The sequence below is a fragment of the Phocoena sinus genome, chromosome 1 (genome assembly GCF_008692025.1).
Source record: "Phocoena sinus isolate mPhoSin1 chromosome 1, mPhoSin1.pri, whole genome shotgun sequence".
NCBI classification, from domain to species: domain Eukaryota; kingdom Metazoa; phylum Chordata; class Mammalia; order Artiodactyla; family Phocoenidae; genus Phocoena; species Phocoena sinus.
In genome coordinates this window covers 77,968,504-77,994,019 of record NC_045763.1, presented here as the reverse complement: position 1 = coordinate 77,994,019, position 25,516 = coordinate 77,968,504, and the positions used below count along the sequence as shown (strand labels likewise).

The following is a 25,516-nucleotide window of genomic DNA, read 5'->3' as shown; positions in this document are numbered from 1 at the left end:
TGTCTCAGTGGCTGAACCCTACATTTGGATTTGGAGTACTCCAAGTTCAAACTGAGCCCCTCTTTTTTTTTTTTTTAAACATGTTTATTGGAGTATAATTGCTTTACAATGGTGTGTTAGTTTCTGCTTTATAACAAAGTGAATCAGCTATCCATATACATATATTCCCATATCTCCTCCCTCTTGCATCTCCTTCCCACCCTCCCTATCCCACCCCTCTAAGTGGTCACAAAACACTGAGCTGATCTCCCTGGGTTATGCAGCTGCTTCCCACTAGCTATCTATTTTAAGGCCAGACACTATCAAATGCTTAGAGGAAAACATAGGCAAAACACTCTATGACATAAATCACAGCAAGATCCTTTTTGGCCCACCTCCTAGAGGAATGGAAATAAAAACAAAAATAAACAAATGGGACCTAATGAAACTTAAAAGCTTTTGCACAGCAAAGGAAACTGTAAACAAGATGAAAAGACAACCCTTAAAATGGGAGAAAATATTTGCAAGTGAAGCAACTGACAAAGGATTAATCTCCAAAATATATAAGCAGCTCATGCAGTTCAACATCAAAAAAACAAACAACCCAATCCAAAAATGGGCAGAAGCCCTAAATAGACATTTCTCTAAAGAAGATATACAGGTGGCCAATAAACACATGAAAGGATGCTCAACATCATTAATCATTAGAGAAATGCAAATCAAAACTACAATGAGGTATCACCTTGTTCATACCAGTCAGAATGGCCATCATCAAAAAATCTACAAACAATAAATGCTGGAGAGGGTGTGGTGAAAATGGAATCCTCTTGCACTCTTGGTGAGAATGTAAATTGATACGGCCACTATGGAGAACAGTACGGAGGTTCCTTAAAAAACTAAAAATAGAGCTACCATATGACCCAGCAATCCCACTACTGGGCATATACCCTGAGAAAACCATAATTCAAAAAGAGTCATGTACCACAATGTTCATTGCAGCTCTATTTACAATAGCCAAGACATGGAAGCAACCTAAGTGTCCATCAACAGATGAATGGATAAAGAAGATGTGGCACATATATACAGTGGAATATTGCTCAGCCATAAAAAGAAACAAAATTGAGTTATTCGTAGTGAGGTGGATGGATGTAGAGTCTGTCATACAGAGTGAAGTAAGTCAGAAAGAGAAAAACAAATACCATATGCTAACACATATATATGGAATCAAAACAAAAAAAATGGTTCTGAAGAACCTAGGGGCAGGACAGGAATAAAGACGCAGATGTAGAGAATGGACTTGAGGACATGAGGAGGGGGAAGGGTAAGCTGGGATGAAGTGAGAGAGTGGTGTGGACTTATATATGCTACCAAACGTAAAATTGAGCTCTTCTGCTGTAATACGATAAATTTCACAATTAATGGCAAGCAGTGGAGATAAACATTAATGGGCAGCTCCTATTCACTTTTCCCTGAGGTCTCTGAAACACATTTTCTAAACTCCTCCATGTGATCCAGATCATGTTATGGATTTGTTAACTTTGCAATACATTCGATTGAAACATCATAATTCTTTCCATGACAACACTGTCTGATGTTACAGATGCCCAACCAGCAAGGTCAATAGTTGACAGATGGAAGTTGGAGCCATGCAATTACATTTCCCAAACCATTATAAAGAATATAACCAAAGAAAGGTGCAAGCTGGTCTAAAACACCAAACAATAAAAAGCACAAAAATAATTGCTTCAAATTTAATGAATCTTTCTTTGACATGACAACCAATCTAAGAATCTCTGAATTCCCTTTCTCTGGTAAAAGTCAAAACATTTTTGAGCTGGTAGCAGTTTATCTAAATTATTGTTTTTCCTCCATCAGTCTTTAGGCTTAATCTCATTTGCTTTTATGGATATGGTAACGTTTTTGAATAGCTTTTAACCTTTTAAAAGTCGCCTTGACCCAAAGAGCCTAAAAAAATTTTAATACAATATTGAATAATAAAAATTGAACAATTGAGCACTTTTCCTACCAGCAGTCTGCATGCAGTGCTCCGGGTCCTAGAGCAGAGTTTCTGTCTGAATAAAAAAAATTAAAATACCTGTATATAGCTTGCTTCTAGCAGAGACCTTCAGCTCTGACCTCCATTGTTCCTTCTGCTTCCACAATATATTGGCTTTCTCTCTTCTAAAGAAAGAGTGTGCTTTATCCTTCAAGCACATCAGTTTCAAAGGGCTCTTACTTTAAGTGTCCAGCACATCATTGTGGTAAATTTAAGAAATCATTGCCTTTAGACTATCTCTTTCAATAGCATATAATGTAGATAACTTCATGACTAAATGTTATAAACCAAGCCTTTTGTTTCCTTGGGTTTTTTGTTTGTTTGTTTGTTTTCCTTACCATAGTCTCTGGGGCATTTTCTATTTTGTGTTTGGTAAGATACAGGACCAGAAGATGATCCACAAACACAACTCACTTTTTTAACCTTTGTGATGTGGAATTTAATTACCAAACTCAAAGGAGAAGAAAACAGGATGGCATTCTTGCCAGCCTGTGAAAAGGGGTAGGGACCCTCCAGTGGAAGGCTAGCCCCGGATGGGCTGGTGGTGAGAGCTGGGAGACAATGGCCTTCCCTGGGAAGAGCCACCTCCAACCTGGCAGACCCGGCTGGGATCCACGCTCCCACATCCAGAGGCGAGGAACATCGATTATTGGGAATGTCAGTCAGCTGACACTCTGTCTCTCGCTCTCTCTATCTGAGAAGGGGATCTGCATTTTCTAAGCCAGTTGGCAGCATGCACCTCAAACAGCAATGCACTGCAGGCCTGCGGTATAGACTGTCACCCTGCGATAAGTGTGCCAGCTCAGTGGTGCAAAGGTTTTCAGATACCCTCCCTTGGGCTATATCATTCTCTTCCTCTCCTCTCCCTTGCACACACTGAGTATGAGGCTCTCAAGCTCACTTCTCGACGTAGTTAAAATAGCCCATCCCAGCCAGTGATGCTTAAAATTGAACCATGGTTCAGGGGAGCAGTAAGCTCTCCCTGCAAGCTCCCTAATGTGTTTAACAGCCATGCCAGGTAGCTCTCTCCCTTCTCAGAATCAACGACTTATGGAGACTATCTGTCAATGGAAGTTAGTTTTTATGCAAGTCCTCTAACCTAGTGTTTGAAGGATAAACAAACTTGTACTTATATAGTTTCTTTAAGAACAGTATCTCGCTAACTGTCTGCCCTAGCTGTCTGCTTCAACTGTGGGCCTAGAAACAGGAAAGCAGTGTAGGTTTCTGAGCCCCTCTGGTGACTGAGCGTGTACCTCCAACATGACTGCGTTTGTACAGCTGAGGCTCGGAATGTAGGGCTCTTTAGATGGTTGGAATTATTTCATTTGGCACCGTGATTGCCTCAAATGATACATGTTTTCAGAGAGAGAAACACTGCAAAAGTAAACTCGAACCAATAAGGACATTTATTCTCCAGGTTTAAAATTAATTTCCTGTATTTCTCTGGCTTTAAAAAAAATTCTGTTGGAACTGCAACCTTATGAGAAGAAAAATCAGAAACTATTTCTTTTACACTGAGCCCGGTATCAGATGAAATGGAAATGTAAGGATTTCCTTAGCGTTAACCCACTGGAATTCTCCAGCTGAGAACTGAGGTCTGCAGGCTGTTTTAGGTTAAGACCTTGCTCTACTCCATGTTAGGTAATCAGATGTCATTTAGGCAAAATAAATGGGAACTACTCAAGGAATCAGAAGAGGTGAAAGAGCAGAATCTGGTTTGGATAAAAGTTTAATTCTTCAGTTCCAACAGGCATGGCCCTTCGAAGATGCTGAGCGAAGTCAGACAGCAGTGGCCGAGTAATGAAGATGGATGCAGCTTGTTATCAGCAAGCCGTTTACTAGGGCTTGACGTAACCTTAAACATTGCAGATAGCTCAATGGCACTTGCCACTAAAGCCCTAATTAATGAATAGCAGACCCTAAATTAACAATGTACATTTACAGATGAATTCTGGGCACTCATTAAATGATGTTCAAATACCAAGCAGCAACTGTTGGCTTATTCCTGCTGGATTGCTCCATCCACTGGGTGTTTGGGAGGAGTTTCCACCCGGGTTTTCCTGTCTCTGAGGCCTGGAGACCAGCTGCGGAGCAGAAAGGGACACTGTTCTCAGGCAGTGAAGGCAAAGGGATGCGAGCTCAGCTTTGAGTGGTGACACCTGTGCCGCCATTTATAAGGGTTCAGAAACAATCTCATATTTAGCTGGTGCTGCCAATAAAAGTGAAAAAAAAAAAAAAATGAAAAGTTTGAATCCTAACCAACTCTGCCAAGGACGGAATGAGACTTTTCAGAGAGCGGCCCTACAGTGCACTTTTGTGGGCGGGCTGGAATGTGCTCTGGGGGCAGAGGGTTTAGACAATGCGTAGATGTGTCTGGCGAAAGCTTCATTAATAAACAATTAAGGGCTTATGGTGAGGGAGCTGGGGTCTGGCTGCTGCAGGCCAGGGTCTCGACTGCCCCCTCCATTTAAGCAGAGGCCCAGCCCAAAAGCTGAGGCTCCATGCCCAGAGCCAACCAGAAGTGTTTCCTGCAGCAACAGTAGCCAAGCTTATTATCTTGCCCTGTTTTGTTGGGAGGTTTCCTCTTGATTTCAAAGAATAGAATGGGGAGCTGTGGACTTATAATGTAACAAGGATGTGGCCCCCGTGTGGGAAGGTGTATCTATGACTATTAAATAATATTACCTTCAATTGGCACAGAAGTAAAGACGGGAGCCAAGTATGAGTAAGAAATTGGAAAGTAAATTAAGTGAAAAAGAAACATTTTTAAACATTTGTGGGAGGTGGCAGTGAAAGAGTTTCTTGCAAAGCTCTGGTGTGGAGTAGAATGGATTTGAGGGGAGGGGATGTTCAGGAAACATCTCCCTTTGAAATTTTTGCTCCAGCTAAAACCCTGGGGCAGGGCCCTTCTGTTGTGAAGGGAAAGCATCTGAGGTTTCTGAGCGGTCACTCTCCGGAAGCATCCATCCTAAAGAAAGCACAGCTGCCTGCCCGCCGAGGGCACAGGGCAGAGGCTGTGGAACAGCCCAGGCAAATTCCCCACACGGCAGTGCCAAGCTCCACGTATGGGCAAAAGCAAAGGCATTCTCTTGTTTCTATGGATCGTTCCCACATCAGGCTTTTCAAACTTGGGTTTGTGTATGTTCAGGGGCAGGGTATTCCTATGGCCCCATAGAGACAGTATAAAAGCAAACCGTTTGCCAAAGGGGAAGAAAAAATATCTCTTAATTTTTAAAATGCCAAAGGGACTTGTATTGGGGCAGAGGCTAGGAGAATGGGGTGCAGCGGGAGGGGAGGCAGGGCTGTACAGTTCATGTCTGCCAGCTAAGTATTCCTGAGTAATTAATGGGTAGGAATTGAACTAAGTGGGGGAAAAGCAGGTGTTTCCCTTTTCCCAAGGGCATTTCTCATTTATTATATATCTAGTCAAAAGTTTCTCTTTGAGCAGGCTGTCACATACAGCTAAACAGAGGCTATGTGAAAAAGCACCCTAAGCAATCATTTTAAGAGCTGCCCTCATTCCACATTGTGTGACTGAATACAAATGCTTTATTCTTCCCAGTTTGATGATGAGATGGAGATTTAACCTCTGCTTGCCATCATGATCAGTTCACTGAGTTTCTGAGTAGAAACCACAAAGCTCCTGAAAATGTAAGTTACTGGATGTTTGCTCTTGCCCCATTCCCCCCACGCCCAAAGCAATCCAAATACGAGCTTACTGGGAGGGGAGAAGATCAATAGGAAACAGATTCTTATTACAACATTCCACTGGATTTCTCAGAACTCCATTCATGGGATCTCTAGTCCCAGTGGTCATACAATTAGAAAAGAAAAAGGAAACTTCAGACAATAAAAAAGAAGGAGCAAAGGACCGACTCAAATCATAGCGTCTTTTTCTGCCTCCATTATAAGTTGTATAACCCAGCTCATCATAGCATGTGTGTTTGTGTGCCGCAATTTCCTCAGGTTTCAGAAGCCTGACGGTTCAATCAGAAATGTATGTCACAATAAAGCAACAGAAGAACAGTCCTTTACATAACCCTCACTAGCAAAATATCGAGATTCCATAGCCCATTTTGATTCAAGGAATCCCTGGGGAGTCTCATACGTGTCCCAAATCACTGCAAGCCTCCTCCACTACCACCTATGGCATTTGCTCAAATTTCTCTGCTATTCCTGATTCCCAGAATGACTCTCCACGTGTTAAAATTGACATCAATCTTCTAGGCAGGAATTTCCACCCTTGACATAGTCTCTTTTAAGATTCTGACCTTGGCCTAGAGAAGATTTCCTGGACCTACAAAAAAGGAACCCATTCTTCCTCAGTCTAACATATTATCTAGGAAGTTAAAGGATAACCATTTATTCTTGGGAGGGTCTTCTCCTTGGGGGACAAGTCATCAACGCCAACCTGACAGCTATTAATTCTCTCCTCTGTCTAAAGGGAGTTTCACCAGTTCATTAAACCAGCCCAGAGAATAGAGTCTAGGTATACCCACATTGACTACCTATACAGTGTAGACCCTCACTCTGAGATCCTCAAATATACAAGATTAGGTAAAATAATTTTACCCAACAGTGCTTTCATGGGACTGCCTCTTGCATTAAGGTAACTCTATCTGTTGTAACAAAAGAACCCAAAAATTCATTAATAGATCAAACAAAACAATTTATTTCTCACTCACCAAAATAAAAAAAAAAAAAAAAAAACTAGGATGGGTGCTTTTTCAAGTAATAATCTAGGGTGCCAGACTCATTCCCTCCTGTAGTTCCACTATATTTAACATGTGACCCTCAAAGTCACCATGCTCTTTTGCATCAAACTGGGAGAAGGGGGAAGAGAGGCATACTGTTTCTTAATGCCCGTGACTCAGCATCAACACGTCGCATAAAATCCATTGGTGAAAATCAATTGCATGATTCTCTTAGATATAAGGGGTAGGGAGCTGAAAATATAGCCTGTGGCCAGGAAATCATTTCCAAGAGACAACTCTACACCCTGGAAAAGGAAGCACAAATGTTGAGGAGAGCCAGGCATCTCTGCCAGAGCACTATATGGATATAGATATCTATCTCAACAAAAGAACAATAACACAATAACAATAATACAATTAAAATTGTATGTTCAATTTCAACTTGTCCTTATTTTGAACTCTTTATGTTCTTTGTATTACTCCATTTAGTTCTTACCGTAAATCTAAAATAAGGCAGGTCAGGTATTATTAGTCCACTTTACAAAAAGAGGAAGTATGGAATCTTAAGAAATTTGTTAAAGAGTAAACATGATTTATTCTTTAAAATAAAGATGATGATGTCAATGGGAATAGAAGAGAAAGGACCTCCAAAAATCTGTCTCTTCATAAAGCAAAAAGAACACTGGCAAAATGGTCAAAATTAAATATTTCAAAACTCTGGAAATTAACCAAACATTTGCAATGAGGATTGTTTACTCAAGAAAAACAGCTGAATCCCCATAAGAAAATCAAGCTTTATGGTGTTATGACTTGCCCTATTTCCATCCCCCTCTTCTCAGTGCTGATATAACCTTGAAAACAAACAGCCCCAGAGTTACAGTAAAAATCACTGGACTAGCAGCCACAGGAGGGTTCCCAGAGAACTGTCATTCCAGTCTGCCAGTTCCCAGGAAATCCCACTTGAAAGACTGTCTTTATTTGACCTGAATCAGAGCTCACTTAGTGTGAACAGCCTTTTCCCTGAAAATGTTTATCAAAAACAATCAGCAGCTGGGAATTTCCTGGCAGTCCAGTGGATAGGACTCTGTACTTCCACTGCAGGGGGCATGGGTTTGATCCCTGGTTGGGGAACTAAGATCTCACATGCCATGCGTCACAGCCAAAAAATAAATAAATAAATCAGCAGCAACTGTATAACCTTTCAGTTGCCTGAGAAAGGGACAAAAATTGGGGAATACAAGAAGCTAACCAAAAAACTTAAAAGAAAAATCATAAGGAAATATTCACTGAGGCTTTAAAAATCTCTGACATATTTCTGAGAAACTAGAAATCCATGTGCGTGTATAGGGCTGCACACATCCCCAGTGTGTGAGAAGGCCCTACACTCCCATTTCTGGCTAACCTTGAGGCTCTGTGGAAGCAAGAAGTGAAGGGTTATGCAAAGTTGTAAACTACCAACCTGAGAGTTGAAGATGTACCCCAATACACAGACAAAGTCCTTCAACAAAGGCTGAGAGTCTTATTGGTTCCAGGCATTTAAGAAAATAACTTTACTATTATTATCTTGCCACCAAGCTAACTGTGCAGAAATATTAATGGCTAAACATGACAAAGAAAACAGAGATTACATAATTAGTTCAAGAGGATCCCTAAACAAAAAAACAACAATAACTTCTGGGTTTGATTTCCAGAGTTGCCATATTGTATTATTTAAAATGTCTATTTCTTAACAAAAAAATTGTGAAACATGCAAAGAAACAAGAAAGTATGGTCCCTGCATAGGAAAAAAGTCAATCAGGAGAAACTGTCCCTGATGAAATCCAGATGTTAGACTTACTAGACAGAGACTTTAAATCAGATATTTAAAATATATTCAAAACCTGATGGGCAACACATCTAAAGAAAAGTATGAGAATAATGTCTCACCAAATAGAAAATATCAGTAGATAGACATTTTTATTTTTAAAAGTACAAATAGATATTCTGGAGTTAAAAAGTGCAATAATAGAGATAAAAAGTTACTAGAGGGGCTCAGTATCAGACCTGAGCTGGCAGAAGAAAGAATCAGAGAACTTGGCAATAGGTCAGTCAAGATTATCCAGTCTAAAGAATAAAAAAGAAAAAGAATAAAGGAAAATGAACAGTCTCCGATTCTTATGGCACAACAAAAGGATACCAACATGTGCATAACAGGAGTCCCAGTAGGAGAAGACTGAAAATGACAGGAAGAATATTTGAAGAAATGATGACCAGAAACCCCTCAAATATGATTTATAAAATATTCATCTACACCTTCAAGAAGCTCAATGAACTATATATATAGGATAAACTCAAAGAGATCCACACCTAGATACATTATAATCAAATTATGGAAAGGCAAAGAGAAGATCTTGAAAACAGCAAGAGAAGGTACAAGAAATCATCAAGATTAATATCCAGCTTTTATCAGAAAACATGGAGACTAGAAGGCAGTGGAATAACATATTCAAAGTGCTAAAAGAAAAAGAAAAAGATTTATCAAGCAAGAATTCTATATCTAGCAAAACTATCCTTCAAAATGAAGAAGAAATTAAAATATTGTCAGATGAACAAAAACTGAGAGAATTTGTCACTAGCTGACCTTCCCTACAAGAAATACTGAAGGGAGTCTGTCATGATGAAATGAAAGGATACTAGAAAATAAATCAAATCCACATGAAAAAATAGAAAATACTGGTAAAGGTAAATACATAGGTAAATATAAAAACAGTTTAACTGTATTTTCTGTTTGTAATTATTTTCTTCTCCTATAAGAGTAAAAGACAACTGTGTAAAGCAATAATTATAACTCCGTTGATAAGCAAATAATGCACAAAGATGTCATTTATATGACAAAAATATGACAAAGGAGAGGAGAGGGAATGCAGCTAGGAACAAAATGTTTGTATAATATTGAAATTAAGTTTGTATTCATACAAACTAAATTGTGATCAATTATAATGTTAATTGTAATCACCATAGCAACCATTAAGGAAATAACTCAAAAAAATATACTAAAAGAAACAACAAGATTAAAATGCCACAATAAAAAATATCTATGTAACATATGTCACTAATAGAAAAAAAAAGGGACAAGAAGACATAAGTCACACAGAAAACTAATAGGAAAATAGTAGACATCAATCCTACCTTAGTAATTACATTAAATGTAAATGGATTAAACACTCCAATAAAAGACAAAGATTAGCAGGATGGATTTTAAAAAGCATGATTTAACTATATGATGTCTACAAGTGACAAACTTTAGAGTCAAAGGAGAAAATAGTTTGAAAGTAAAAATACAGAAAAAGATCTATTATACAAATAGCAACTAGAAGAGAGCTTGAATGGCCATACTAATATCAGAAATAATAAACTTTAAAATAAAAGGTGTTACTACAGACAATAAAGAATGTTTTTAAATGATTAAAATGTCAATCAATCAAGATGACATCATTATAAAAATATATGTACCTAACAACAGAAAAACAAAATCCATAAAGGAAAAGTGTATTTTATTTCTTTTGTGGCTGAATAATATCAATTGTATGGATATAACACATTTTGTTTATTATATAACAGATGAATCTTGAAAACATTATGCTCAATGAAAGAAACCAGACACAACAGGCCAAATATTATATGATTCCATGTATATGACATGTCCAGAATAGACAGATCCAAAGAGAGAAAATAGATTCGTGATTGCAAGAGTTATAGAGAAGGAGAAATGGGTAGTGATTGCTAAGGGGTGCAGGGTTTCTTTTGGGGAGTGATAAAAATATCTGAAATTAGATAGTGATGTTAGGTGCAGAGCCTTGTGAATACAATAAAAAAAACACTGAATTGTATAGGTTAAAGGGGTGAATTTTGTGGTTTGTGAACTATATCTCAATTTAAAAACTATAATAAAATTTAACTTATCCATACTTCCCTCCCTCTTTCTTTCTCTCTCTCTCACTCACACACACACACACACACACACACACACACACACACACACAACAACAACAACAACAACATGGGTTAAAGGTAAATGAAGATTTGATTGCAAATGTGTCTAACACTGAAACTTTGTTTGCTTGTTTTGTCACTATGTGGTTCCCTTTAACCCAGAAAAAAGAAAAAAGAAAAGTACTTAAATAATTCCAAGATATTTGCAGTTTATTAGCCATTGTCCTAGAAAATCTTTATTTTACTTTAATATTTGTATCATTTTTTTTATTGTTGCATAACAAATTACCACAAACTGAAAAGCTTAAAACAACACAAATTTATTATCTCATGGTTCCCACAGGACAGGCGTCTAGGCACTGATGAGTTGGGTATTCTGCTCAGTGTATCACCAGGCTAAAATTAAGATGTCAGCCAGGGCTGCAGATCGCATCTGGGCCTCTGTGTCCCCTTCCAAGTTATCTGGCTGTCAGAAGAATTCAATTCCTTGAGGTAGTAGGACTGAGACCCTCAGTTTGTAGAGGACATCCACCCTTCCCTACCTAATGGCCCTCACCATGACTGGGAGCTTGCTTCTTCACAGCTAACAGGAGGACACCTCTGCTGTTTTTTCTGACCCCAATTTCTAGACTTTCTTTTAAATGGCTTATTTAATTATGTCAGGCCCACCCCAAATAATCCTCCTTTTGTTAACTTAAAGTCAACTGATTGGGAACCTTAATCACATCAGTAAAATCCATTTACCTTTATAGCATCATGTAACCTAACCAAGGGAGTGACTATCTCATCATATTCGCAGGTCTAGGCCACACTCAAGGGGAGAGGAATATACAGGACATGGGTCATTGGGATTATCTCAGAATTCTGCTAAGTTGTTCCATGTATGTCAGTCAAGAATGGGCCTTGTTAAGTTATGAATATATATAAGCATGGTCACCATTTGGACACCTTTTGGGGAGGCTTGGTCAGCCACACCCCGACAGAGCCAGACTCAGCTTAAGCATGAGACCTAACAGTAGCTTCAAAACCTGGCTGCCTATCAGAATAACCTGGGAAACACTACATTCTACCTCCTAGAAATTCTGACTCAGTATAAAAGGTATAGCTAACTGCCTCCACGCCATCCCCTACACACACACACACACACACACACACACACACACACACACACACACACACACATCCTATGTTTGTTTTTGAGAAGCTCCAGGTGACCAGTGAGGTTGAGAACTATTACCCTTAGACTCTGCAAGCCACAATTAAGAATAAAAACAGTACTATGAGTAAGTGTAATGCTGGCTTGCAAAATAATTAAATTTAACTACACAAATAATTACTTACAATATTTAATTTAATCACTGATTCCTCCTCACTTTTTATTCATGAGAGGAAACACTGTAGCATAGGAAAAGAAATCTAAGGTTTAAATGTCAGATATACTTGAATTCAAATCTCCACTCCACTTGTACTCGTCTATAGTCTCCATAAATTACTTAAGGTCTCAGTCTCAGGTTCCTCTTCCATAACGTGAGACTATCAGTACCTATTCCGTCTACCTCTCAGGAGGATGGTGAGGGTGAAAGGGATGCTAAACTCTTCTAAACACAAGTTGTTAGGTAAAATCTGAGTCTTTCTCCTTCAGTCTCCTTGACTTTTGAACAGCAGCAATTCCTTGGGTCTGTTCTAGGAACATCCTGGGAGAACTGGTCCTCATTCCCCTCCTTCCTCCTTTTCTCCCAAAAGAGGACTGCTAGGAAGCCTGCCCCTTAAGGCTGCTGCCTTCCATTCCCACTGTTCATCCTCCCTTTTATGGGGCCTGTTTGACAGGGAAAGAGCCATACATCTAGGTATGTTAAAGGTTGTCTGTAGGTGGAGGGGAAATATTCCTCAGAAAATTTTAATATCATATAACATTCCTCCCTCACATTGATTACACATAAATTGGGCATGCACGGCCAATTACAGGACAAAATACCACTCCCACATCCACCACACCATATTTTCCCTTGTATCCACCTGGCTGACCATGATTAGTAACCCCTCAGAGCCAGCTTGCTGCCACTGTCTTACCAAGTACCTGGCACACAATGCTTCACTTCTTCCAGTGGGAGAGGTTAAGAAAGGCAGGATGTGTGGTCTGACATGAAAGGGAAATATAAAACTCTGCATAAAAATAGGACCATTAACATTTGAGCACTCATTTTCCCCAAACTTGCAAATAATAATAGCTGTTTTACCTAACTCGAAGGATTGTTCGGAGAATGAAGAGAAATAACGGTTGCCAAATGCAGTTTGTACTTTTTCTTCACTAAGTAATCATAAGGCTTAAGAGAAAGATCTCAAAGTGGGTCAAGTAAAATTAGGAGGGAGTAATTCTCATTCCCTCAGACTTCTTCCCACATGTCAAATTATGCTCTGATCATTGTTTGTGCATATCTAAATCACCCTATTGGACTATAAGCTCCTTCAGAGCAGAGCCTGTCTTGTCTGTTCAGAATATTGGCTTTTACTAGAGTACGATCCAGGGTAAGGTACGGAAGGGTAGATGCTTATTTGTCTGTGATGGGCAGCCCCGCGACGGCAGGGAATTTTATCTGTTTGGTCTATTATATCCCCAGTACTTTAGAACCATGCCTGGTACACAGTAAGCACTCAATAAGTATTTGTGGAGTAAATGAATGAGAAAATATTTGCTGGCTTGAGTTAAAATAAGGTAAATTTGATTTGACAGAATGAAATGGCAGTTGTTTTCATCTCTAGGAAAGGAGCAAGCAAAGCTGGATAAAGACAAAGTTCAGGGCTTCCCTGGTGGCGCAGTGGTTGAGAGTCCGCCTGCCGATGCAGGGGACACGGGTTCGGGCCCCGGTCCGGGAAGATCCCATGTGCCGCAGAGCAGCTGGGCCCGTGAGCCATGGCCACTGAGCCTGCGCATCCAGAACCTGTGCTCCGCAATGGGAGAGGCCACAACAGTGAGAGGCCCGCGTATCGCAAAAGAAAAAATACAAAGTTCAGTCTTCGAGATGTTGTCTATATGCCCTTCTCTTACCCTCTCAGAATGGCTCTCTCACCCTCTTTGCTTCCCTCCCATTCTCCCCACCCCAGCGCATTTTATATTGTTCTATGACTGTGCAAGACCCTTGCCGTGGAACCCGGCCCAGTCCTCCTTATTCATGCTCCCAAGTTGCCTTCCCCCTCCTGCTCTTTCCATTCACCACTTCCCCAGCAACACTTCCTGCACAGCAAAGTTGAGAAATCACACCCATACATTGTATGGAGAGTGTAGCTGTTTCTGCATTTTTGTGTCCTGTTCCTTGAGTGTCCTCCCTGCCAGGACCCCATTCCCCTTTCCCAAACCTCCAACAGCTCACTCACCACTGCCGCGTCTGCCTCCTCATTTTCTATGTACCACCTATCTTATTGGAAGGATGTTATATTAGTCAGCATTCTCCAAAGAAACAGAGCCAACAAGATGTACATCGGGGAAGAGATTTATTATAAGGAATCGGCCCACATGATTATGACAGCTGAGAAGTCCCAAGAACCTCAGTCCGCAAGCTGGGGACATAGGAGAGCTAATGGTGTGGTTCCAGTTGGAACGCTAGCAGAACTGAGACTCAGGAAAAACTGATGCTTCACTTTGAATGGGCAAAAGCTGATGTCCCAGTATGAAAGTGGTCTGGCAGAAGGGATTCTCTCTTATGCAGGGGATGGTCAGCCTTTTTGTTCTACTCACACCTTCAACTGATTGAATAAGGCCCTCCCACATTGGAGAGGGCAATCCATTTCACCCAGTCTTATGATTGACTGTTAATCTTATCCAAACCCCCTCCACCACAGACATAGCAACACAACGTTTGACCAAATATCTGGGTACCCTGTGGTCCAATCAAGTTGACACATGAAACTAACCGTTGCAGATGTAAACTTCTCACCAAAGTCACCTACTAAACCCTAAAATAAGCTTCTCTGAGGCATCTACTTTTTTTCTGACTCCTAGAAGCGAAAAGTGGCAGGCCCAAAGCAAGTGCTGTGAAAGGGAAGATGTTCACCACGCCACCCTCCACCTTGTCTTTCTTCCCAAGCCAGGGGCTCCAGAACTGACTTGAGACAGGACAGCCACCTCCCTAAGATGAGCCTGTATGGAAGGCTCATCCCCTGATACCTGCAAGGAAGGACTGCTGGGAGCCACAACCTCTTTGTCTCTCCTTCTCCATTCACTCTCCAACCACCTCTACAAATGTTGACTTGTGCCTGAAACACACTTACCCTTTTCATTTGTGTAACTTACCACAGCTGTCTAAAGGCTGGGCAGCCCAGTCATCCACAGTCATACTGTTAAATGTGTCAAATAAACATCATTGCAAGTTTTATTTACTACTAAACACTGTGATCAAGTTGAAAGACATGGACAAACAATCAGAAGACTTGAGTTTGAATACTGGCACCATCACTTGGTAGAAATAAGAAAATTAACAAAACATCTAAATTTATTAAGCCCAGTTTTCTGATATTTTCCTTTATCTACCTTGCAGCACCAATGTGAGCATAAATGGAACAAGGGTTGATCTTGGTAATAGAAGTAGTTCGTAAGTCATGAGGTGCTATTCCAAATATAATATATCGTTACGTTATTTTCAGTCTTCACAATTTGTTGTTTATATAAGCTTCCATTCATTACTTTAAAAACAAACTTTAAAAGGCCTCTGAAAGACAGGAGCTTCAAACAAACTCTGCTGTAAAGCCCCAGAAATCAAATAGAAAAGGAAAGAAAGAAATATACCCAAACTTTAGGAAATGCAAAAATCAAAGAGCAGAAATGGCTATGCAATAACTGCGACTAATAGGAAGTGCATCGTCCTTGGAGGAGGTGTTCCGTTCACCATCGCAGGATAGAGATACTGTACTTTAAGAAAGGCCTTCATTTATCATCAAAATGATATCGGGTATCATGCAGACCAGCTGTGAGGCTCTCCAAGGGTGAAAGAGACAGGACAAATTGTGTCCAAGAGTCGAAGGAGAGGGGGTCACAACTCTTCCAGTGCAGCTGCGTAGCCCATTGGGCAACAACGACAAAACGGCCCCAACTCGAATGCCAGCAAAGCAAAGGTGAGTTCATATCAGAGGCATATACAGGGAGAATTCATATCTCTGCTTTATAATGGATGTTCTCTTGTGCTCTAAAAGCTTTGATGAATTATGACAGACATTTATCAGACATTAGAAAAATTCCAACGTTGGAAAAAATTTACCACCATTTATCAGAGGCTTGAATCTACAGTGAATTTTTCATTATGGGATATGGGAACACATGTGCAATGAGTGGGTAGGTTTCTGGTTCAAAACACCAAACCCACACTGTCCTACAAGTAATCGGATTCAGACAAACACAGGACAGTGCACTCCAGGTCCCTGAGCATCTTAAAGCAAGAAACAAAAATCATTCCAAATGGTACTTAAACCCAACAATGATAACCGAAACCCCCATACCAGATAACATAACCTTTGGTATCACATTGTGATGAAAGCAATAGACTTGAACGTGACCAAGTCAAATGCACCTGATGTTCTACTGTAGGCATGATAAACCTCATCTTAGACCTATCCTCAATCTAAACTCACTGAGGCTTTTCACTCCTAATCACATCTGCTTCTCTATGACCTGATCAGTCCTTAATTGCATCTAATTGATCTCAATTTGTACCTTTGAATTGGTACATCATGACCTAATTTAGAAACACAGTAGTGTTCTCCATATCACTGTCTCCTTTGATCCTCCTGACAGTGTTGGAGGGGTGTTGGAGTTGTCTGGAGAAACACTTTTACTCATCTCTTACATAGGAAAAATTAACTCACAATAGAGTTAATAGAGTTAGTAGGAGAGCCCAGATATTATGACTCCCTCCTCCAGTGCTCCTTAAATATGGAAAAGAACTTCTTGGAGCTTAAGACTGTGAGACCCTCACAATGTGCTCCTCAGGGACATCTCGTAATTTCCTCTTCAGGAGCTCCTTAAGAATAGCATAAAGGCATATCCAGCTGGAACCATTTACACAAACTGTACAGCCTGGAGGCAGGGGATGGACTTAATGACCCTAGGCTAATCAATTCCTGCTTCCTAACACAAGGAGTGATTGCAAAGTAATGATCCACCAGCCCCAGACAAACATCACTTATACATTAAATGAAGTTTCTGATTCCTCATTCCATGATAAATGTATGGTTAATCCTGATTCCTGATCCATCATAAATTGCTCTTCTCTTCAGGGTCACTAAGTGACATTTGACTGTGAGCTGTAGAGGAGGTTAAGCAGGAGAGCTTCAGCTGGAGTGGGCGCAGTATTGTAGGTATAGTAAACGTTCGTATTAATCTGTTGCCATCTGTCTTTATTTTGCTAACCCACTCAATCGGACACCATAAATGTTAACAGACATAGAAATGCTTTTCTTCAACATTAGGCACACATATCTTCTTGCTTCACCTCCTGAATCTCAGACAGCCCTTGATTATCATAAGCAATGCCACGATGATCCCCCAGCTCCCTGAAGTGGCTCCGAACAGTCACGCCATATAAGGCATTATTCCTCATCCACAACCAGTTTTTGGATTCCGTCTCCAGGCTCCAGCGCTCCTGTACTTGGCAGCAGATTTTTCCCCCTCTTACCCAGAAAGATCCAGAATTCAACCTTTAGCTCATCTTCTAAGAATGTGGACTCAAGCTGGGGTGGTGAAGGTTAAGCCAACCACTTTTTATTCTTCCAAGCAGATTGCGTGGAGGCAGCTACACTCCTGCCCCAGTTCCCCCAAACACCCTACATATCAAAAACCAGAACAGCCCCTGTGTTTTTGCTACCATATAGTAAACGGAAAATCTATTTGTTTGATGAGTAAAAAGGTTCCAAAAAGAGACTTGCCTTATAATTTCTAAGAGATCTGCCATCTCTGGGCCATTGAAGGAGCTCCCTGAAGTCTTTATAACTCTGGTACACTCTGGCAACTTTTGAAAGAATTAAATAACTTTAAAAGTCTAATTTGTATTTTAGTGGATGCTGTAATACACTGCCCAAATCCATCCTCCAGGACTGAGATACACATTCCCTCAGCTACCTGCTGTACTGACCACTTACAGCTCTCAGCTGAGTCCTTCTCTAGGACTTGCCCTAGAAAGCCACCTCACTGGGGGTCACAGGGTCACCCACATCCCATGACTGGTCACTGCAAGGGTATAAAGACCCAGTCTTCTAGTGCCAATTCAGGACAACTCTGCAAGGCAAGCCCAGCTTCAGAGATCCCCAAAGGGCTCTGTGACAAGTGTCACAGTAACCTGAGGCTTTTCTTGGGACCATCACACATTGACTCCGCCCTCTCCCCAATCCTATTGCCTTCCCTTCTCCAAAAGGCAGGGTACTCCCCAGTACATGCTCTCAGTGTCTGTTTCCTGAAGAGCCTGCTTTACACATGGATATTTGAAAGACAGTGGATTTATAAACTGAATCAAATGCATAGCAGTTTGTTGATTTGTTTTTACTACTCAATATGACTAATAATTTTGAGCTTTGGGCTAGAGGGAGTCTTTATTCTAGAAAACAGCTTTCACAGGGGACAAGGGAATATTGTTGAACCAGGTAAAGAATATACAACTGTTACACTTTCAAACACAACTACTCTGACAATGTTAAACACTATGTCATTCTGAGTCAACCACCAATTCTGTATTAGTTGAAATGCAGGTCCCAGTGTAGAAGAGGGTAAAGAGACAGCTAATGCTCCCCAGCTATTCATACTCACTCTTTGTCTGAACTTCCTATCTCCTCTGACAGTTAACCACAGGGGGGTCTTGCCTTCCCACCCTTCTCTTCATATCTTTAGGGACCAAATCCTGACTGGTGGGGTCAATTCTTATGATTGTTTTGGTAGCAATAGAACCAGAAGGGAGAATAAGCTCATCATGTTTGAAAAGCTCAAAAAGTAGCTCCTTCCTCCTTAGTCTACTGGCTGACAGTTATGTTTCATCCATCAATCGTCTTGCCAGTGGGTGTGGGATCAGAGTGCCCATATTCTCATCCCTATGTTCCTTTATTGTATACAGCTCTTCATGCCTCTAGACCTGTGTTTCTTGCCTCTGATAGTTGTCTCTTTTATCTCCAGAGATGTTATGAAAACTAAAAGATGATTGAAATAGGGAGGGTTTGAATTTATTAACTGGAAATCACATATTTCCTATATTACCAGTAGAAGGCAGTGAAAATGATATGAAATCAAGATAATATCCCTAGGTTTCACAACTATTAAGCTCAATATTATGAGTCATTTTATCACTCTGACCCACAATTACTGCCTGTGTCTATCTGATTCCATTCAAGCATCCAGTGAGAAGACAGGAAGAATAAAGGCTAATTCCAGAATGGTATACTTTCGAAATCATTAACTGTATCAGTGCCTTTTCCTAGATAAAGTGGGGAATATCCAAATAAAATTATCACCATTCAGCCAAAATGCTTACATCTCTTTGGTGGTCATGATACGTTACTTCAGTTTTTGCAAATAGCTGCTTAGTTATAAGCCTGTAATTTTAATATCCATCCATAACGACAAGGTAAAGCAATAATCTGACATAAATGTTAACCCAAAAGGTAAGAGTGTGATTATAAGAGAAAGGGAACTGACCTTATTACCCAAAGCTATGTATAGAACAGTGCAATTTCTATAAAAATTCCAAAGGCATTTTTCACAGAAATAGAACAAATGTTCCTAAAATTTGTATGAAACCACAAAAGACCCCAAATAGCCAAAGCAATCTTGAGAAAGAAGAACAAAGCTGGAGGCATCACAGTCCCTGACTTCAAACTATATTACAAAACTATAGTAATCAAAAAAGTATGTTCCAGCATAAAACAGACACCTAGATCAATGGAACAGAATTGAGAGCCCAGAAATAAACCCACACATATATGCTCAAGTAATATTTGGCAAGGGATCCAAGGATACTCAATAGGGAAAGGATAATCTCTTCAATAAATTGTTCTGGGAACACTGGATATTCACATTCAAAAGAATATAGTTGGACTCCTGTCTTAACACCACTCAAAAATTAACGTGAAATAGATTAATGATTTAAATGTAAGAAAGACCTGAATTCATAAAAAACCTAAAAGAAAACGTAGGGAAAAATCTTTACAGTGGTCTTAGGAATGATTTCTTGGATATGACACCAAAAGCAGAAGCAACAAAAGCAAAAATAAATAAGTGGGACTACATCAAATGAAAACGTTTCTACACAGTAAAAGAAACATCAACAAAATGAAAAGGCAACCTATGGAATAGGAGAAAATATTTGCAAACCATATATCTGACAAGGGGTTAACATCCAAAATACATAAGGAACTCACACAACCCAATAGCAAAACAAAACAGACAAATTTTTAAAACCCAGATAATCTGATTTAAAAATAGGGGCAGGACTTGAATAGACATTTTTTTTCCAAAAATAAGACATACAAATGACCAACAGATACATGAAAATATGCACAACATCACTAATAATCAGGGAAATGCCAATCAAAATCACAAGAAGATATCATCTCACACTGTTAGAATGGCTGCTATCAAAAATACAAGAGACAACAGGTGTTGGCAAGGATGTGGAGAAAAGGGAACCCTTATACACTGTTGGTGGGAGTGTAAATTGGTATAGGCACTATGAAAAACAGTATGAAAGAATTCCTCAAAAGATTACAAACAGAACTACCATATGATCCAGCAGTCTCATTTCTGGGTATATATCTGAAAGAAATGAAATCATTGTCTTGAAGAGATATCTGCACTCCCATGTTCATTGCAGTATTACTCACAATAGTCAAGGTATAGAAACAACCTAAGTGTCCATGAAAGGATGAATGGATAAAGAAAATGCGATATATGTATACAAGGGAATATTATTCAGCTCTGAAAGAAAAGGAAATCCTGCCATTTGCAACAACATGGGTGGACCTTGAGGGTATTATGCTAAACAAAATAAGGCAGACAGAGAAAGACAAATACTGTATGATCTCACTTATCTGAGGAATCTAAAAAAGTCAAACTCATAGATAAAGGGAGTAGAATGGTGGTTGCCAGGTGCTGGTGGGGGTAGAGGAAATGGGGGGACACTGGTCAAAGGGTACAAACTTCCAGTTATAAGATGAATAAGTTCTGGGGATCTAACGTACAACATGGGACTACAGTTAACAATACTATATTGTATACTTGAAAGTTGCCGAGAGAGTAGATCTTAAATGTTCTTACCACACACACACATACACATACACACACACACACACACACGTAACTATGTGGGGTGGTGGATGTGCGAACTAACTATATTGTGGTAATCATTTTGTAATATATATTTGTATCAAATCTTCATGTTGTACACCTTAAACATATACAATATGTTATGTGTCAATGATATTTCAATAAAATTGGGATAAAAATAAGAGAAAGGAGACTAAGGTGGAGAAGATAACCACACACTGACTTGATGTTCTCTATTTCTCAAAGGCTTTAATTGAAGCATTTCTCTCAGTAATGCTGCTTTTGCAACTACATAGCAACAAAGCATTTGAAATAACTTTTGACACTCTAAGCATAAAAATTTACACTGAGGTGAGGAGTTTATAGAAAGCAACTGCGTTCCAGTGCTTCCTGCTCCAGTGCTTACTGCTGCTGCAAACAACATGAAAAGTGTATTCCCAAAGTTAAACGGGTAATAGCTGAGAAAGGGTTAAATAAAGAGAACCAGATCCCAGCCAGTCAGGGTCTGAACACCAATGAGCATTTCTTTAGATGATGTCATGCTTGAATCCAGATATTCTTTTGAAAAGAGCTTGTGGTTGAAGTTTCTGTAAACCAGACTGAACTGGAATTTCCTCCCATTCCAGGAGTCTCCTTCTCTCCCTCCTACACGGTTTGCTTAGGTAGGGTTGTTCAAATGTAGTAATGTTCTTTCCTAATGTTTGACCAAAAGCACTTTTTGTAACTGTGATTTGCATTTGGAGTTTTTAAATGATCCTCGTCCACTGCTCTCCGTGAGCCTCTTTCATCCTTACTTGGTAATGACACGGGAATAAGTGCTTACTAGAAAATTCAGAAAGATACTCTCTCTTCTCAGTCATCCTAAATTCTGCCTCTTTCCATTTATGTCCTTCAGACAGTTCTTGGGGTGGGGAGGCCCGCGACAAATGAAAAGAGCGAGACCAACACTTTCAGTTACATAGCAAGACGGAAAGTTGTTGAGGTGTGCGTGGCATTATCCTCTATTCCTCTAGCCTGTGTTGACAACCAAATAAGCAGGAGATTTCCAGGTGACAGCAAGTCTGGTGAATTCAGGAAACCTACTCAAGGAAAGAGTGAGACCGTTGAAAGCCTTCACGACTGATCTAGAGACATACAGCATACATGAAGAGACAAGGGTCATGTGCTCTGGACTTTGTTTTAGGCACTCTTTTAACTTAAATCCTGGAGCTATCAAGAGAGTTAGGTTCATGAAATGGCAGGAAAGTTGGTAAGGACTCTTAGGGCCTGTCAAAAATTGGCACATCTCCCAACTTGCCGAGAGACAATGTCCTTTATACAAGCTATTTTTGTATTTAAAGATACCGTCTTCTGAAAGAATGAATTCATTTACCACCCCATTAAATCAAATCTTAAAATCTCGGTTAACCAATAATCTCTTCTAACTTACTTCATTTGGAATATACTAAAAAATAGCCATTAGGAGAAAATGTATGTCAAACGTCATGGCACTAAATGAGTTAGTATATATGTGAACAGTCTTTGGAAACAAAAAAAACTATAAAAATAGAAGACATTATTTTTAAGATCACTGGCTCTTAACATCATCATTGTCTACCTGTAGTGTAGTCTCCAAGAGAATAAGAACCACATTTCTTTTGATCTCCATCGTATCCCTGTTCCCTAACAGTGCCTGGAACATCATAAATATCTGATAAAGTTTCGCTACATTGAATTTAAATTTGAATCCACAAATATTTATTAAGCACCTAGTATATAAGTCACTGTGCTGATAGGTAATTGCAAAAAGGAGTACAGAGATAAGTTTCTACCTTCTTGAGGAGAGGACTCAGTCTAATCCATCTAATCCAAGAGCTCTGTCACCCCAGATTGCAAGGCAATGGTTGCAAACACAAATGTCTTAAGAACCAGACAGAAAATGTTAAGTGTAAGTAGGCTGCTGATTTTAAGACAATAGCATATCATGAGGGTAGTGAAACCTGGAGAGGACAAGCTTGCTTAAAATAACAGTTATTCAAGAACTTCCCTGGTGGCGCAGTGGTTGAGAATCTGCCTGCTAAGGCAGGGGACACGGGTTCGAGCCCTGGTCTGGGAAGATCCCCCATGCTGCGGAGCAACTAAGTCCGTGAGCCACAACTACTGAGCCTGCGCGTCTGGAGCCTGTGCTCTGCAACACGAGAGAGAGGCCACGACAGTGAGACGCCCGCGCACCGCGATGAAGAGCAGCCCCCGCTTGCCACAACTAGAGAAAGCCCTCGCACAGAAACAAAGACCTAACACAGTCAAAAATAAAAAAATAAATAAACAAATGTGGGGTTAAAAAAATTATAGTTATTCAATTTCAAACATTTTGTAATCACTCTACTAATAAAAATAGTTTTGTCAACTTTCTGGCAGATTATTCATCCATGAAAAGAAATGAAGTTCTGATACGTGTTACAATATGGGTGAACCTTGAAAATATCACACTAAGTGAAATAAGCACACAATAAAATAAGAACAAAAGATAGATGTAGTATGATTTCACTTACATAAAATATCGAGAATAGGCAAATTCATAGACACAGGAAGTAGATAAGAGGTTACCAGAGGCTGGTGGGGAGAGGGATGTGGAAAGTTATTGCTTAATCGTTACAGTTTCTATTTGGAATGATGAAAAACTTTTGGAAATCAATAGTGGCGATGGTTGCACAACGTCGTGAATGTAATTAACGTCACTGAACTGTACAATTAAAAATAGTGAAAATGGCAAATTTTACATTATTTATATTTTACCACAATATATATTTTTTTAAATTCAGGCAGATTCTATGCAATCTGGCTAGCCAGTTGAGACTCATGAGTCCTGGCACAAGGCTTTGTTCAGTAATTATCTTCCAAATAAAGAAAGACATGGTTTCCCCCACCCCCATGATATTCCGGAGTTTAGTGGAAAGAACACAATATTTCAATTCAGGTGGTTATTGCTTTTGCTATTTACTAGCTACATAACCTTAGGTAAATAAATCTCTCCATACCTCAGCTACCCCTTCCTCACTAATAATGCGGAGATAATCGTGGAACCTACCTCCCAGGATTATAGTGAAGATTGTATGAGGTAATTTTTGTAAAGCTCTTCTCAAAGTGGTTGGCTTATTATCATTATAAGCTATTATTAACATTAGCTAAACTAATAAGAATTAGTTGTTATAATCATTAGAAAAACTAGACAAATAAAGATTTGCATTTTTGTTCCTAGCCTAATGATTTGTTTATTTACCTGACTGATTTTCTTCTTGGGAACTATAGATGCGTCAAAATGGAGTTCATAATCTGTTTTTAAATATCTCAGTTTTATCTAATGATGTTACTGACTTGCTGAAAATCCTTTAATGATGCCCTGTGGTTTCAATAGGCCCCAAGTCCTATAGCACAGGCCCGTCTTCACCTCTTCAGCCTTGTAGTGGATTCTGTGGCCTCCTCCTCATCGATTCTGTGCTTCCCAGCAGTCCTGCTTTCTGTCTTATAATCTCTGTGCTTCCAGAGAAGCTGAATCTTCCCTTGGCTCCAGAGAACAAATCTCTGCCCAGGCCACGCTAAGGCAGGCTTTCCCTGTCTCCTCAACACTGCGCGTGGTCCAAAGCAGAGCATGGGGCCTCCACTGCTCCAATTGGGGTTCATCTCAGGCCTCTTATTAGGAATTCTGTAACAAGTTTTTCTCTCTTCTGGATGGTGTAGAAGGCAGATGTGAGGGCTGGAGCTGCTGCAGTCACTTCACTACCTTAGGATACTTAAGTCAACATGCAGGAGAGATTAGGGCCAAGAAAACCGGAGAGGAATAAAGAACTCTGATAAAGTAAGGACTGGAGACATCCACCTCTGGATTTTTCTGTTTACTGAACCAATAAATTTTCCTTATTATTGCAACCAAAAAGTCTTAGCTGGTTTAAAAAGAAAAAAATGGCTCATGTTGCTCCACTGTTCCCTACCTTTTTCCAGCCAAATTTATCTGGTTTCTGTTTCAGAACATAACTGAGCTTCTTCTTATCAAACTGTTCTCAGCAATACACTCTCTCCCTGGATTGTTTATTTGCCGTCCTGCCTCCTATCATTTTCTTACTCTGCTTGCTCTGGTTAATTCTCATTCACCCTGAATAGTTCAGCTCAAAAATGATTTCTCCAAGAAAGCCTTCGCAGATCCTTCAGTCTAGATCAAGTTCTCCTATCATGGGCACCAATAACATTTTATACTTCTACTTTGGAAGACTTGCCACCATGATAAATAATTGTCTAATTCATCGATTGACGTCTATCTGCCACATTTTACTATTTTGTTCACTATTGCTATATCTCTAGGGCCTAACATAAAGCCTTGTCCATAAAAATAACATTAAATAAATATTAGTTGAACAAATGACTAGTTCTTAGCTGCCAAGGCTAATTGTTAAGGCACTGGTGTAGACTACCCAATAAAAACAAAAACATTTTAGAAGCAAATCAGTAGTTGAGAAAAGAGGGGTTAAGATAAGAACAAGCTGCTGGTCT

The 25,516-nt window shown here is 39.7% G+C and overlaps 1 long non-coding RNA gene across 1 annotated transcript; it reads right to left on the bottom strand.

Moving 5' to 3' along the window:
* Window positions 1-1,444: 1,444 nt before the first annotated feature.
* Window positions 1,445-21,441, bottom strand: LOC116749127. Its single transcript, XR_004348518.1, has 3 exons — window positions 21,338-21,441; window positions 3,165-4,244; window positions 1,445-2,051 (listed from the first exon to the last, which is right to left on the bottom strand). It is a non-coding gene; the product is annotated as an uncharacterized LOC116749127 (long non-coding RNA).
* Window positions 21,442-25,516: the final 4,075 nt, after the last annotated feature.